Source organism: Aphis gossypii, chromosome 3 (genome assembly GCF_020184175.1).
Source record: "Aphis gossypii isolate Hap1 chromosome 3, ASM2018417v2, whole genome shotgun sequence".
Classification (NCBI taxonomy): Eukaryota; Metazoa; Arthropoda; class Insecta; order Hemiptera; family Aphididae; genus Aphis; species Aphis gossypii.
In genome coordinates, this window is record NC_065532.1 from 17,189,512 (window position 1) to 17,208,365 (window position 18,854).

The following is an 18,854-nucleotide window of genomic DNA, read 5'->3' on the forward strand; positions in this document are numbered from 1 at the left end:
GGACTAATCGTGACTTATGCATGAACTGTTTTATTGTGTTGGTATTTGTTATGTAATTTTATTTATATCTCAAAGTACATAACTAATGTTAAAACATTTGATGAAAATCTCAATTGTTCTATAGTCAGTTGACAAACAACATAATTAGGTTGTCGTTTATTGTTACTAAAGAAATTCAATATTTATTAATGATGTGCTGGAAACTGGAAGTTAATCAGACTATGGCTAAGAAATACAAGAATGTGTCAAAAAAGAGTAAGTGTGTTAACAAACACACTATGGTTTAAATGAGTTTGAAGTAAAACGAAGTTTTAAGTCAATTTTCTTGTTATATTGTGTCTGATAAATGAGTAAGCAACAGTGCCACTTAAAACTAATTTAACTACAATGAGATACCCTCATTCCGAAAAGTTTTGGAAACATGAAACACAAAAAATGGGCTTAATATATTTCTTTTATCGTCAGAATGGCTGAAAAATAAATAATTACGTAGAATGAAATGTAAAACAAAGATTTTATTAAATTTTTTCCATTTTAAAATAGAACAATTTTTACCAAAATTTGAGTCCTTTGATATGATTGTTGTTATACCTAGCTATTTATTATATTTGCAAAACAAAGTTTTTTTAGACTTATGAGTTATTTATACAGTTATATGATATTAATACGCAAACTATCATACTAATACCGATCAGTAACCGGGAAGTCTCGAGTTTCCTTGATCATATAATTCACGAATTTTAACATAGAATATTGACAACGTAGGTAGTTATGCAAATTTCTAGATTAAAGTCATGCGTTTGTGGATTTTCGATTTATAATTTGGTAAACGTGATTAACTGAAAATCCCTAGACTTATGAATGTGGTTAGTGGTTAAGTGGTTTTAATTGAGTATATTAAGTTAAATCTGGTACAAAGCTGTAGGTACCTATTTATTCTTTGTTCAGACTTTCGTTGAGTGAGTAATTTAGATAAGCTTCGATTGCGGGGGTTTTTGCTTATTTCTTATGCCGACAATAATTTGTATGATAATATTTTATTTTGGTTACTATACATAATATGTATGTGTACCTACATAATTTTAGCTGTATTAGCATATATTTTGTATTACAATAAATACTTAATTTATGCTTTTTAAATTTAAAATGTTTAATTTGTTAATTTAATATTTATTATACCTTATTGGGTACCTACTCAGAGTACAGATTACTAATCAGCAGATAATTATTTTTGTTTTTATATTGATAACAAATGCAAATATTGATTTTAGAATAATATTATCAAAATAAATTAGTACCTTACTTATATACTCATTTATTTTTGTTATTTGCAAAATTAGTTCAACATGAAACATTAATGAATTATACCTACCTACTGACGTCTGACAGTTGTATTGACCATACTATTTTTATGCAAATTCTTTTTTATTAATAGGATTTAATTGGAACATGTCAGTAGGCTTTTTTTCAGTCACCCCCTTTTCAAGTTATCGTATTACGAGAACAATTATTGCTCATTCATTTATTCAAAAGAATCTTGTGTTTTCGTCCTAAAATTAAAAGGTTGAGCTATTTATGTTTTTTATTTTAGATTAAAATAGGTAGATTAGAAAAAAATGGTAATTAAAAAAAAAATTCCTTATAACTTTGACTCAAATCTGTTAAATTAACCGATTATCGATTTGGTAATTTTTACGAAAAAGAAATATACCTAAAATATATTAAATTTTATATTCTATTATCCTTATTTTAAGTATTATGTGACCCAGGTGGAAGGAATTAACTCCCAGATCATAACTGATTAATAAATAATATCTACCTATATAAATAAATGTATTTAATTTTTTTAAATGTATTCATTTACAAAACCTTTATTACAATCGTATAATGTTAGTTTATAGCTTATAATTTATTTTTATAAATATAAAATGCGTAAAGATGTAACGGCAACGCTCGGGTTGTTTTGCGTTCGTGTATTTTTATCTTTATGAATTATGTTCCTATATTAAATTTAAACATTATAGATTTTTGATCTATTGTCTCAAAATAGTAAGAGCAACTTGCATAAACATTAACTCTATCCTCTACCTCATATTATATAGTTATACACTTAAACCTATTAGAAACCTGTGCTAACATGGTCATTTCTAGAGTTCAGAACTCCGTCACTGAATACCGATAGGCGATAATCAATGGAACGCAACAAATGCGTTAATTCATCGTTGATTGACCGCCGACCGGTAAATTTGAGTTTTCGCAAATCCCTACGTTGCGTAGACAAAATTTTGAGTTATATATTTATTGTATATAGGTATATTATGAAATTTCTATGTATTTGCTGTTATTTTCAAGTAGCTTAATATGGTTTTACGATAGAAATTGTGGATATCTTTTTAGCATATACTTATACCTATATTTTTGAATTATACGGAGCCAATAACGTCTATGCCCATCTGTATGCAAATGCTATGCCAATTAAATATATTTAGCCATATAGGTATAGATGTGAACTGATTTTAGAACTTTCTTTTGAAATAATAATTGAAAAATTGTCGTTGTAGCAGTAGGTATCACGACGACGCGTGTGGAAGTATACTGTTTATTGATCATCATATATTTACTTACATCATATTATATACATATTACATATATATGTATATGTACATATATATATATATCACTTATATTATACCAAATAAAATCAAATATCAATAATAGATAGTTACGCAGGTATACAAAATATAATACATCGCAAGGGAGGAATAATACATTATTATTATAATTCAAAGTGGCAAGCGGGTAGTGGTGGAGTTGGAGGTTATTGTAAGCACACACCCACAGGTTAAATCGATTACATTTTGCTAACGAATCAATTTTAGTTTAATATTCCAAGCAGGTCTTTATAGAGCTTTATTGGTTTTATTACAATATGAAATGTGTTTTGATCATTCGGTAAACGCTTTTTGCTACAATAGAGAAGTGTGAAAAAGTTTTGTGTGCTGCGCAATCTCAGAGATTGCAAATTGAATGCAGATTGTACTCGGAAAGAGATAATTTTATGAATTTCCCAGTATATTTCTGGAAAACGCCAAAAATAGAATCTAATAAACGTAACTATATTATGTGGTACCTACAAACAGCACAAATATCGTTTCCGGGTAACTTGTAAGTGCAGTGCTACACTCCCATTTTTAATTTACGTATATAAGAATCGAAAACTTTTTACTAGGTATACAATTCGTTATTCGATAATGTATCAAAATAATATTTAATGTATCTATCTATTTTGTAAAGCAGAGGCTAAATTAGTTAAATGTTGATTTGTATTGCACGTTTGATGTATGTACAATAATAATAATGAGCCACACATATATTATCGTCATTATCTACAGATGACCCGATTTTCGAAATAAGCGATATAAAAAAATTCTACAAAATTCGAATAAGATTTTTGGTAAAAATAAAAATATTTCAATTAATTGCTATTCGATGGATTCTAAATAATCCAATTTTTGTTATTTTTTTAGGTTGAAATAATACAAAAATATACTTTTCTCAATCCCTTTGCAGATCTATTGTACTATGATTACTGCTATTACTATACACCTTTTGATTTCACTCAATGGTTATTTACAGTAAACATTTAAAAGATTATTGAGTTCGCCTGCAAAACGTTATGCAGACATCTTTTGTAAAGATGCTTTTTTACAATGGTATATTAATTACTCGTTAACTGCATATTATATAGAAGAAGATAGAACGCAAAAGCTTAAGAATAGATCACAAAAAAAAAAAAGAATATAAATAACACATTTTCGTAATACGCAGCACTATAGCTGATATAGTAACATTTTTGATTTCGTACCTACATCAAACAATTTCAATCCCCAGCGTGGTTACGCATGCAGCTGACTGCGCCTATATTTTAACAAAATATAATATGTAAAATCGCTCGAGGCGTATTTGTTGTCGATTACAACGACTGTAGTAGCGTGGACAAATATACGAAAATTATTTCAAAGACGAGCGACAACTAATATAGATCGCGAACTTTGCAAATCGTGTACCTACTTAATACTGTGACGTTGACGTCCTCTCTCCTGGTCTCCTCTTGTATTATATACGATATAATACCGCGTGTTTATAACAATAATACGACTTTATGGTAGTTTGACATTGTTTTCCTTCGCTACAGAATACCCCGAACCATGGGTTGTCGGTAGTCATCGATCATCGGTAACGAATTTTTTTTATTATTACAAAAAACTGCGATAGGTATTTGAAAAAAAAAATTGTTATTTAATATTTACATTTTTACTAGCGCGTCATACGCGTTAAAAATAAATCGTCTTACGGGAACCTATAAGCTTTTGTTTTTAAATTGTATTATATATACTTCGGGCGTCGAAAAAAATCAACGACAACGCGAGACGAACGCCAAAACTCTATATAATATATATAGAGTTTGTACTATTATAAAGTCGTATGTTCCAGAGTTATTTTTTTTTTTTTTTATACAATGCCTAAAACGGTAAAAACTGTTTGACATATTAGGGTAGGATTTTACACCCATTCGCCATTAGTTATTTGATACACCCGACTCGAATGACCGATCAATGTCCAAACTGCTGCGGATAAAACGTTATTACTTATTACTATTATTATTCACAATTTTACAGTCGTAAAAAGCAGTTTTGTTTATTTTGTATTATACGCGTGTAATCATACTGTTAGAAAATCTCTCGGTTTTTATAATTGCAGCGTTCACGACAACACAGATCAAATTATAATATACCTATGGCGTCTACGTAGGTATAGACATTTATTGAATAAATTTCGTCCCGATATTAGTTCTTAAGTTTATAATAATGTAAATTATTTTTCATCGCGCTTGTCATGGTAAACACGTTTTTCTAATAAATTAACATATAAATTATAAGTATTAGAGATTTTCAATAATCTTTAAATTTATATATATTTAAATTTTTAATATTTTAAATTTGAGTTAAATCTTACTAAGTATACAAGTAGTGCCTACTAAATTACTAAGTATTCGTTTTTATAATAATTACAGAGATAGTCGAACGGCTTAAAACTTAAAATGATAGGTGATTAAACTATAATAATTTTAGGTAGACTAATTTTGTTTTCGTGCAATCGTATTATTTTATATTTTTATATACACACAGAGATAGTTAATATGATACAATATATGATAATATTATAATATGGGTATTACGTCTTCTTAAGCATATTAAAATTATTTCAATTTATTAGGTATGTGTATACCTTAGTATAATTCACTATTTCGTCAGTCGATTAACAGGTAAGCCGTAAGCAGTAAAAAGATAAACACATCAAAACACTGTAATATATTATAATAAGATATATTTTAATTTGTGTGTTATTTCGTATTCAACTGTGGCGTACTTGTGGACGTTGTTCATTGCATTGTTACACACAAGATCCAATATATAAGGAACAAGTACGGTAGTATATATATATTTATACAAAGCTCTGAGAAACTATATTATAATGTTGTCGTTTCGATATTTATAAGTAATATATTATAAACCAAAATGCGCACAATGACCGAGGTGGAATTATTGTATGACATTGCTTGTCTGCAAAATAGATCTTTCGCACAAGAAATTCAGAATCCACGCCTTTCGAATTGCAAGGGCTGTCAAAAAGGCTTTTCTCCAATAAGAAACATCGTACTCTAAATACAGAGTGTAAACTCTAATCGAGAACTCTCGGTGTCTTTGTGTAGAGCCCTATAACTTGAATTCTGTATTTTAGTTGGTTGTTATGACATAAAAATAAACATTTTTATGGCTTTTGAATTTTTTTATTTTAATTAGATATGCGCTTGTGGAATATTAGTTTTTTTCTTTAAATTGTAACTACCTGTTATTTTTTATGAATTTCGGTAGTTCAACCATTTTTCTATGTCAAAAATTGACAGTGCTACAAAAAAATTAATAAAATTTGTACGATTTTCAGTTTTTTGACCTATACTCTGAAAATAATTATTCTTTAATCTTTCAGGCTTGAAATTTTCACCTCTATTTACTAAGGTGATATTTGGTCAATTTTGGACATAGGATGTTGGTTGAATTACCAAAATTCATTAAAATTTAATAATGGTTAAAATAGGTGGTTATCATCTGAGAAAAAAAAGTACTCCGCATGCGTATGTCTAATTAATTTAAAACAATTTATTATACAAATAATATATGTATTATATACATACATACATAGAAATAAAACTATATGTCTACTACTTATGTATATATGTATATATATATATATATAAACATACGATTCACACGCACTCATATGTATGCAAATACGTATTATTATGATATATTCACATACAGTCGTCGAGTCATAAATAAGGTTAAAATTTGTAAGTTGGCTTTTTAGTTTTCAACGCTCAGCAAATTCTATTTGTTCAACTATACTTATATCTATATCCCGGTGGTGCAGTAGTGTAAACGATATAATTTGACCAGAAGCTATCCTATATTAGGTATATGTATAGTGGGTACATAGCGATTCTTTTAACAAACACCCGTCAGAGAAAGACATTCATTGTTATATTTGACATTTTCTTTTTGTAAGTTTTATATTGCCCTTATTTATTTCACCATCGTATTTGACAGTGAAACCTTTATGTCTATTTGATTTTGAAAGTAATGTTTAGATTTTTATTCCATAGCCCGAAGTGGCCGAAACAGAATATTAATCGTTTGATTGAAATATGAGGAAAAAAAAGAACTAGGTAGGTAACGAGTATGACCATATATATTTGTACTTTTTTTTAGTATACATTTAAATATTCTCAAAGGAAATTTAAAATTTAGTTTGACATGAAAAAAATTTAAAGACTATAGACTTTTTTAACAAATAACAAATAATGGTGAAAAAAATAATGTACAAACGTTAGGATTGCATGCGTAATGATAATTTGTTTAAAAAGAAAATATCGACAAAAATGAGTGGTTTCATAAATATGATAACTGATCATTTTTGAAATAAATGATCTACAATAATATAATATAATATATATATATTTATGTAAATTCGTAAAACTGTACAAGTGTACTGAATTTCCATATCTAAAATGTATAGTCAGTGCATGTTGCGAGCTCGGGTTTTTGTCCGTAATTAAATTTAAAACTTAATTTTCTCGATTACTTATAGTCGATGACAATTAGTTATATTTTAATTGCACACGTGTATTTTCAACCGCCAATGGCTACATTTTATTAAACGCCTGTTACGCCTTAATAATCTCTCTTAAAATATTCTTGTATACTTTAGAGACTTTAAAACTCCATGTAAGAAGAAAACTTTTGAAGAAGAAAACAATTTCATTATACAATATAAGATAAAAGCAAATTCGAGTAAGAATATATATATATATATTATTATATAAATAAAATAAAATTACTCGATATTACTTTTGTAATCTAAGTTTAAATAAATGAATGGATCGGGCGAAAAAATGTATAAATATAGTACCAGATACCTATTTACGGTATCTATGTAACATATAATATAATATATGTTCCAGATACCTGTTATATTCTGGTTTAACCATTTAAAAGTTCTTTAGTAGTTACTTTAGGTTACATAATAATTACACTTTGATTTTATAGAAGGATTAATATGAATTTGTATATTTCTATACGTTATGTATAATGTTTATTAAATGAAATTTATTAGAATGTATCTATTTCATATTTTTGACAGTACACTATGAACATTTGCAATTTTCATTAAAAAAAAAATCAAATGAACATGACGTGAGATACTTGGAAAATGGACTACACAACAATGTACCCAAATTGCCTACTCAAAACGCCGTGTGTGTAATTATAATATACATATTAGGCTTGTCTACGGGCCGTGTTTATCATGTACGTGCACAGACTGTGAAATTTGACAAGGCATGTGTAAAATATGTGACATAAATATTATTGCATTTCTTTTTAATAACATTTTTTTCTTCGTTTTAACTTTTTTTTATAAATTATTATTTTCTGTAGGTATTCATACACTTCTAGTAATAATAATTTTATACTAACTAAATAAAATTAATCAAATAGAATTTTCTTAATATAAATATTATTAAGTATACTACAGGTTAGAATTTATGATATTATTAATTAGTATCTACACAAAGTTTGGAATTCGCTGGGTAAGTAATAAGTACCTACTACTAAGTAGGTATACATAATATAGTTGATATTTTCAATTTTCGATTTATCGAAAGACGATTATACTTTGGCTAATAGCGTTAGCATCTATATAATATTTACAATCAATTCCAGGTTTTCATATAATAATAGGTATATTATAATATTGATTAAAAGCTTAAATTCATATGTTGAATGGTTTTGGATTGGCTGGCCAACCATGTGTAAGCATTGAGCACCGTCTAAATAAATATATGATGATAATTAATAATTGTTATTTGTTCTACAGTTATTGTATGCATATAGTATATACCAACACAAGTATGCATGGGCTGAGATTTAATTTAATTTTAAGCGGCATAATGAAAATCTTTCCACACAAATTGAATTAACTAATGACATAAACAAACAAAATATACCTAATTGCAATTTTGCGGACTATTCCCCATTCCAATGAACGCTTATGCAGGTATATTGTATGTTTAAGGATAATTCTTAAGGTATATTACAATTTTATGTTACATAAAATAATATATAAATGTCGTGAGATTTATTCTATTTCTATAGTAATAATTAACAGTGTTGGGTAAGTTACTTAATCGTTACTTAAAGATTAAAGTACAATGAAATTACTTTACTTTTAAATCTAAGTAATCACATTATTTCTCGTAATATGAAAAAGCAATTAATAGGTGCTACATAACAATATTAATTAAATACATTTATTGTTATTAAAACTACTTACATATAATATTTTATATATTACATTGTACTGTATTATCTCACATTAAATTGGATTCGTTCTGTACTGTTTAATAAAATAAAATATATTGATTTATAACTTCATAATCGAGTTATTAAGAGTTATATATTTTTTTTTGTTATTATAGGTAGTAATCGTAGAGTACACTTATTACAATTCATGAGCAATAGCTAACAACGATGTCCGATGTGGCAGATCAATCCAGTAATCATCCAAGTATAGTATAACAAAAAAATATGTAATTATGACAAAATATGTCTGAATCTTCTAGGCGTAGTGCGCACAGGAAATAGAAAAATAGGTGGAGGTTATTGTTGAGTTATAAAACATGTCTTACCTTTCATAATTTTATTCAGTTTTTTTTCGAGTTATCTTTATTATTAATTCATTTATTGACGTCATATATCGATCGTTATCATGGTTAATTTTTAATTTACGATTAGTTTATTTCTGTTGTGATATTGCCTAGATACTCAGTATCGATATTATTTTAATTGTGGTTGATCTTTTTTATAATGTTTCTCCAAGCCAAAGGTTCACACTTTGACACTGAGTTACTGAGTTATTCAATAAGTTTTAACTTGATGTAGTTGTTAAAATGTCATATGATAATATATACTTCATTAAAATTATTAAGAATACTTTAATACATAATACATGGTGATAATATCACAAAACTGTTTATATAACACAGTTTATTAGTTTCTCATTAAAATAAAACAATTATTTTATACCTACTTCATAATAATTTATAATCATAATTCATAACGATCAGATGTTGATTACATTTGGTTTTGAACTATACAACCCGCGGGCTGAAATATATGGGTGCAATTGTGAATTGTGGGCTAAAAGTCCTTAAAATAAATAAAATCAATTTGCTCCTTATTCGCACTTCGCTGTAACTTGATCAAAACCATGACTCTATAAATGTTCTGATGATTTAAATTTAAACTAATTACACGCGTAGACAGTTAATAATATTCCTAGGAGTTTATTTTGAATTAATATTGATGCAGATAAGTGTATATATAGGGTAATTTATTAAGTATAACACTCACCTTAATGTTTTAATTTAATTATACATTTATTCAAATTCTGATTATTAGAATTTTCAAATATATTTTAGCCCATATTTTCCAAATCTTTAAATTTTTTTTTACAGGAGTATTTAGTTGTGATATTGAGTTCTATTTTTAAAATGAAAAGCTCCCTTTTGTACTTCGATGTTTTATTTTAAATTTTAATGTATCTGCCAAAAACAAAATTCGAACGAGTAGTTTTTAAGTTATTAAAAGGTTTATTAAAGATAATAATCCTTAAAAATTATTACAAAAATATAAAATAAATGTAACATAGGATATAGAATTTATTATTCAAGGACTATTTTTATAAATTATAAATATTGATAGATTAATATAAATGATTAAAATGTTCAAATTACCACAATTCCCATATTTTCTAAATTCATTACTATGGAGTATAGACCTATAATTTTTAGTACATAAAGCTAAATAGCTTAAAAACTACTTGTTTGAATGTCGATTTTGACGTAACAACATTTTCAGAGAATTATCCGGTAAATAATTATTACAGTATAGTTAATTTTAAAAACATATGTGGGTATCTTCACAACGTCTTCTTTAATTGCACTGCAAACGAATCTCAAGGATTTGAAAACAATACGGTCATCAAGTATATTTTATAGTTCCAAGACTTAGATTTTGAATAACTGCATTGTTGAAAAAGCAAGGGAGGTGATCATCATTAGTGTTTTACCCTACATAGTACATGTGATATATATCACTATTCGAATAAAGCTCAGCCGAATCCGGACGAGTTAAATATATCTACGATACTAAATTAGTCTATTGATGTTGTGCGATTTTATTGCGTTATATTATTATAATATACAAGCGCGGCGTATTGCGTAACAAGTAATTATATTATTAGGCGTATCGAACTATTCGCGCTGACATCAAAGTCAAATATTGTATTTTATTTTCTCCAGCGCGGCGGTCGCGCACACACGCGCCATCGTGTCCATCACACGGGTCTCCGCAGTGGATTTATTTATAGTATTATTACGGCGCACAATATATATGTATCGTTTGAAACCACCGACGTTATGATGTAATGCGCCGCCGTTAAAGTACTGTTATACATACATTTATATGTATTGCACTGTGTACAGTGCCGCAGACGTTAGGTAACCTTTAGCGTTTCGTATTAAATTTATAGGTATGCATATCATACGCCGCAGTACACGTGCTGTGATATATGTCTGCCAGTCGACTGACGTCTGAACGCGCACTACAACAGAGCAGCCGTAATAAAACATTTTGTCGTCCTATATACATTCATCGACCTAAGTCTCAGATCATAATATAATACGCTGTATGCGTATATGCTATACGCCTATACGTGTACTCGTCTTTTCCCGTACACCGCGGATTGTGTCCGATTATATTATAATATGTTCGGTTAGCCTTGATTAAACGTCACCGTTTGCACACGAAACAAAATATGCACCGTTCATTATCCGCCGGCGATGGTTACTAAAACGACTGCAGTTATGAAAATTTTTAAGCGACGGGCATGACGATGGACACGGTTTGATTTACTCATAATTATAACTATATAACACACAGTACTTTGTGATCAAAGACCATACAGATTACAAAGGGACCACGATATTATAACCGCGAATCGTCGAGTTTTGATAATGTGTATTAAATATTAATATATGTAGTGTGATTAATGGTTCGTAGTAATAGCCATTAGGACGTGCATATAATATACTGGCCCTGGGTCATCTAATTATGGCACACGGGCGGCGGTGCAGGAATCGATTTGCATAAATATGTTTACCGATTTTTTTTTTCACTTAAAAGCAAATTTAATTAATCTGTTTTGAAAAACATGTTTTGGATAATCTGATATTTACTGTATTTTGGTGTTTTCTTTATGAAGTGTAGGATAATATAGTGTAGGATAATAGTGTAGGATAATATATAATCAATGTTAACAGTATATATACAAATGCAGGTACTTATGCTAGTTGGTGTATATAATATATACGAGTATATTGTCATCCGTAAGTGCGAAAAATGTTTTGTACTTTCTACTTTTTACAGTCTTTACAGAGGACAACGGAATTGCTAATGCATATTATGCCTAGAGGTGGCACCTTTATATATATTTATAAAGTAGGTATACTTCAAGATTTAATGCATGCTATAGTGATTAGCGATGTACACATTATATTGTAACTAGAGGGTACTTTTTAGCAGTTTCGTTTACCATATAATCATCTAAAAAAATATAAATGGGATGTTCCATTATTAAAACACAAGACACTCATTATTTAAGAAAACATTAATTTTAAAAATATTTCTTTTACATATTTTTAAATAGTTATAAAAGAATATTTTTGAAAAAAAATACATTTTTACTAGGTATATTTTATCGATATCAATTATTAAGATTTTAACTTTTAATTTTCATGACAATAGTAATTTTTAATTGCGTGTATTTCAAAGCAGAATATTACTTGGAGTATTTTGGTCTATAAAAAATAGATACATTTTGGACGACTAGTTTAGAAGTTATAAGTATTTCAAATTTAGATGAACGAAGTAATGGATCAACATTTTGGCGGATGCATTATACCATCCCACACCACTCATTTAAATTTAACATTTTTATCTCTAATAACTCCTAAAATCCTTAACTCATAGAATCCTCGTTCAAAATTTGATTTTTATGTATCAAAGTACTTAAAAATATATTTTGTTTTGAGATAAGAAATTAAAAATTCACGTTGTTATAAAAAAAGTAAAACATTTAAAACAATTTTATTTTATTTAAAAGCATACTTAATACAATCTGAACATTTTTTATAATAGGAAATAAAGAGTTATTTCGTATAATATATAGTACTACTCGACATTTTTTTTTTAAATGTCGTTTTTAATAATTTAAAACTGCATAAGAAAAATCATATACCTACCTATAGTTTTTAAAACAATAAGTGTCTTACCTAATATGGATTACCCAATACTGACCCTTCTTGTTGATTTTTTGATTTTAAGTCGTAAACAGTAGTAGAAATTTAATGATTTGTACATACTTGTTGTATTTAGTGAGAGCAGAATAGATTGGTATTTATATTATGTACGTCACCTGATAATAATATATTGTGTTTGTTAAGGGTCACTACGCCGCTTTCGTCGAGTACGGGATTGCAAAACAGTACAATACATTTTACAACATATTTTATACGTTAGAATTCAGGTGAATTTATATTTATTGACATACATTTATAAATTTGTTTTATAACGAAAATATAATATAAACGCTTGTTTATGAATCTCCAATAGGTATACTCCATAGGAAAAGCGGGTTAAAAATAAATAAATAAATAAATAAAATAATAACGAAAAAGAAAATAGTAAATAAAATTACTTTTTAGAATTTCTAAGTTATATTTATGTTTGACTACCGCCAGTTTTGAGCAATTCGTAGCCTTCAAATGCCATGTTTCGAATGTGAATAATAATTTCTCTCGCGCTCATTATTGTTACGGTACGTGCTTTTAGAATAATTGCTTTGAAAAAGTTTAGCACTAGGGAAATCGTTGTATAAGTTAAATTGTACTGTATCAAACGTTTTCTGAATATCGCGTAGCATGTAATTAGGATAAACTGTAAAGGACAAGCTGAGTGAAAGAAAAAGACTAAAAAAATATTGAAGAAATGGTTTAGTTATTTTTATAATATTTCTATCTATGTCTGTATGTAGATTATATATTATAGTAGTCGTTTTTATTACTAATAATACTAATACTACTAATAATAAAGTAATGATTGCCTATATATATTATATATACAAAGTGTATATACACAAATCAAGTAAAAATATCCCAAGTATAATAAATGAATACAAAATCCGATGTTACTCATCTTAAGTTTATATTTTTGATGAATCATTTTTAAGGACTTTTATCCTTATTATAAACATTTTAATAAATGAAAAACTATCGTTAAAACTTAGAAATAGGTGAGTATATGATTTTTTTTTTAAATTATCCACTAAATAATTCACAGAAAAAATGAGGTTTTCATTCGGAAAGTATAAGTTTATATATCACCATAAAATACTCTTTTTAATTACTTAGTACAAACAAATGTTGTGAAATAATAAATAAGGCATTGCATTTCGGTATATTTAAAAATGTTAACAAAAATAAAATTTTAGTACGAAATAACAATGATTTTCAAAAACCATAATATATGTATACCACCCCAACATCGTCTATTTTTTTGTGTAACATAAAATCTAAATTACATCCTCACACTTCAGATACAGCTTCATCAGTAGATGTCCAATTAGAAATCGAAGCATCAGAATTTCTTGTAGGTGTAACTACTTATTGTTACGTATTTCATGATTATATTGTAGAATATATATACCTCTTACTAAAGAAGTAAACTAACTCGTGTAAATTATTTTGTGTAACTAGTTTAAAATATTAAATGAAACAACAGATATTAATATATATATATATATTTTTTTATTTAATCAAACTGTGTTATTTATTAATTTTAAAAGAGTAAAAAAAAAATAATTTTTTAAAAAAAAGTTTGTGTGAGGATGTAAATTTAGAAATTATTATTATGATTTTATGTTACACTGAAAAATAGATGATATTGTCATGTTGAGGGGGTGTATATACAGAAAAAAAATATTGTAAGTGATCTTATACTTTATTCCTCCTTGAAATTTAAAAATCTCTTTGCTCAAAAGTACTCAGAACATACAAATATAATGTGACACATAATACGTACACTACTCCATAGCATCGGCAATCAAATCAAGAGCAATTCCAGTTAACCCTCAAATTATCAGTTTTCCATGACTTCCATACTCATGTTAAAGCAAATTTGAGCTACACTACTATACGACTATTATATTAATTAATAATACTAATACAGAGCACACGTGACCAATGACGCTAAAGCGGTTATTTGATTGAGAATCGATCGTGGATTCTGAGAAAATTGTGGTCAACGATCGCGTTTCAAAAAAAAAAACTCACCGACGATGGAAAATATTACGGCTGTTTGCTATACAAATGTTGAAATGTCCAATGTGAACCGCGGTCGCTGAATTTATACCGTGGTCGAAGTGACAAACATTTTTGACCAGGTGACTGCCGTTTACATAATGATGGTTAATAATATGTTACCTATCTTTATTTTTCGTTGGTAAGTCGAAAATATAAACAGTGATTGCCGGATAACTTCGATACGTCCATCGAAAAATTCAAATTCAGACAGTTGTCTATTATCGCCGTTCAAGAGTGTTTGTGGTAATGTAATTATTAATTATACGTCGAGGACTACCATTAATTTAATGACGAATTAAAAATCACTGTGTTTTATGGGCTGTGATTATGTTCATCTATTATAAAATGTATTTATTTATTTATTTTTTAATTGTCTTTTCCTTATTTAATTATATAGAACTTACACAATTATTTTTGATTGTCTACAATATTTATTTTTATAATGCTGGTTGTGAAGGGAGGTTACTGGGTTAGTGGTGCAAAACCAATTAACGGCGAAGCGAAACAACACAGAATACGTCTTCAAACTTGGTATTTATTGTACTTACATAGTAATACTTAATAGGTACTAAATAAATATTTAAAATAATAATAAGATTTTATACAAACGTACATTATTGGTACCTAATTAATGACGACAACGTGCATCGACGTGGAACGGTTGATGTCGATTATTGAGACACTGGCTATCTCAATCAATTTATGTGACAATATAAACTATTTCCGGTATGTTTTAGCTAATTGTTATAACTTTAAGTAGATACTCCTCTTAAGACAAATTCAAAAAATATCAAAAATAGTATTACACAATTTCAAACTACGAAATGAATTATTAATTTATTATCATTCGTTAGAAAAAAAAACAAATCTAATTTAACTGTAGGTATTCGCAGTAGACTCAAGTAATTTACAGAGAAAAAAATTCATTTTTAACAATATAACAGTGATCGTGATGTCAGTTATTTTTTTAATTAACATTAATACTAACATTTAGTTATTAATTTTCAAAAAATACTTTTGACAGTAATTTATTTATAGATGCATAGTTCAACATTTTCTTACGAGTATTGAACTGACGAATAATGTGGGTTTTAAAATATGAATTATATATTTATGAGTCTTAGAATAATAATAAACGATTAAAATATGAAAAACAAAGTTTATTTTGTGTACGCAAACATTTTTATTTATATTATAATTTATTACATAATGGTATAACAAAGATAATTTTTATTTTTTAATAAATTTTCAAAAATACTTAAAAAAACTAATATATGAAAAAAAAAGTGTGGTATGGCAGGAACGGATGGCGGCCGGCCACCCGTGCTCGGCCGACGGGATTCCGGGGCTAAAACTCGGCGAACCAGTGCGGTGGTTCGTGTCCGATGTCGTTTTCGCCCAAGTGCCCCGCCGGTCGAGTTCGAACTGCCGGCCGTTGATGCCGCACACCGATTAGCCCGGAAACGCTGCACGGTGTAACGGACATCCGTTTCACCGCCATACTTAGCTGAATCTGAGCCATATCTAATTTTACCGGTCTAACGGTCTCGATGAATAAGGGTTTTCTTTCCCTTATACTGAGCATCTGTTATTGAATTTTGAGATCTCGTAGACGAATTCGTCCCTATACTCCTCCTCATCTGGGTGGTACGATGACGTTACACTGTAACCACAACCGCAGATGGTCCTGAAGACCCTCGAAAGAATCGACTTAAAATGAATTTAATCGACTTTTTTTCTTTCGCAATGGCACCGTTTTGTCTGTGTCAATAATAGCGATCTCTTTGTCACTTTCCTCGCTCGGTGACAATGTCTGTTTTTCCATGGGGCACACCATCGGCGGCGGTGCCATCTCAACCTTTTCTATCTCGGGACCAGGAGTTTCAATGTCATGTGTTATGGGTTCGACTGGCGCGTTGGTGTCCGTTTCCACGAAACTGATGGCTTCCGTCATCAACTCCGCGGAAGGCGCCGGCGTCAATATTGGCTCTTCGTCTTGGCACATCACCGGAACCGCCAACTCGACGTTTTTAATATCAGCACCAAAAAGAGTTAAAATAACTATTTAAGAGCTTAAATTTCACACGTTGAGGTTTCGACCGACGTCATAATTGTCTCCACATCTGGACGATATATATCGCATTCAATATCAATTCTGATTGGATCCATAACTATTTATTTATTCCTATTTATATAGAAAATAAAATGTAGGTATACGAACACTTTTTTTGTAAACATTTGGTCTGATACCTAGCGAGTATGGACAGTAAGTGAATTAAAAATTGTCTCCGTGATACATTTCTTAGAATATCTCCTTGACAAAAATTAAAAATGATATAAACAAGATACGATAAACAGCCTGCAATAGATGTATTTTAAACTCTTAAATAAAATACTATAGTTTTAATAATTTAATCATATTTTATTATTTGACAAATTTTATTGGAAAAACATTTGTAATTTACCAACTATTAAATTAGTGTTATAAAATACTAAATAGTAAATATACATTCACCCGTATAATAACTATTACTTCTCAAACTGTTAATATTTTATGTTATAATTTAAAAACGAAAAACTAGATACTTGAAATTTTCACAAAATGTTTTTATCATCATTGTATAGTTTTCAAAATATTTCGACTCTTTTTAAGCTACTATCAGCAAATAAAAATTATTCGCTGGGTAAAAATTCTTAAAATTTTTATCCAAGATTCCAAATAAGTTGTTCTTATATCTGTATAAAAAAAAAAATAAAAATACACAAGTACAATTTGATAAATTGACATAAACTTTTTTACAATTAGTTATTTATAAAAATGTTCGTTATACATCTAACTTTGGAAAATTTAATAAAAGATTTTTCACAATACCGAAACCAAAAAATCTAAAAATAATTATACAGATAGTCAATTAAGAAATTACTTATTTAAATAATAAACATAGATTTTGAGTGAAATAAGTTGATATAATACCTATGGTATAAATATATGTTATTAAAATAATTAAATACTAATATTATAATAAATGTATGTAATATTTGATATAATAACTGTTATAATAAAACAATAATGCTTCTGCAAATATATCTATTTTTTAGGTTCTGACCGAAATAAGGAATGACGTATTGATTTTACAATGGTATGTGTTTTTATTTTTGTATCTAAAGAAACTTTTTATTTAATAGAAAAAATATTTTGATCATGGATATGAAGGGACATTTCAAGTAAAAAATAAGATCTAGTTAGTGACAAGAAAGGTCAACATTGAAAACTGTTAGTATTTTTTGGAAATAATTAGGGGAAAAACATTTGTTTAAATTTTATTATTATTATTACCCGCAAAAGACGAGAATTTTCGACAAAAAAAATTTTGATTTTTTTTTGTTATCATTTAAAAATGAATCCGTTGCAATATTTGTTAAATACTTAAATATGATAAAAAAATATTTAATTTTATTACGGGGATGGCTTGTACAACAATTCACGAAAATTTAATGAGCGTAAAACTCGATGATGTAAAATAATATTTTTGTTTTTTTTTAACTTAAAAAGGTATATAAAAGGATAATAAAAACAATATTTTTCTCACATAAATATCGTTTTATAATAATATTATAAAGTTGTTAAATGAATAATAATAATAATGGTTATTATTTATTAAACAACAACATGGCATGGCATGGCATTTGTAGGTCTTCGCATCATACAGCCAATCAGAGAGCTACTGACTTATACTACTTTTCTATTGGTTAT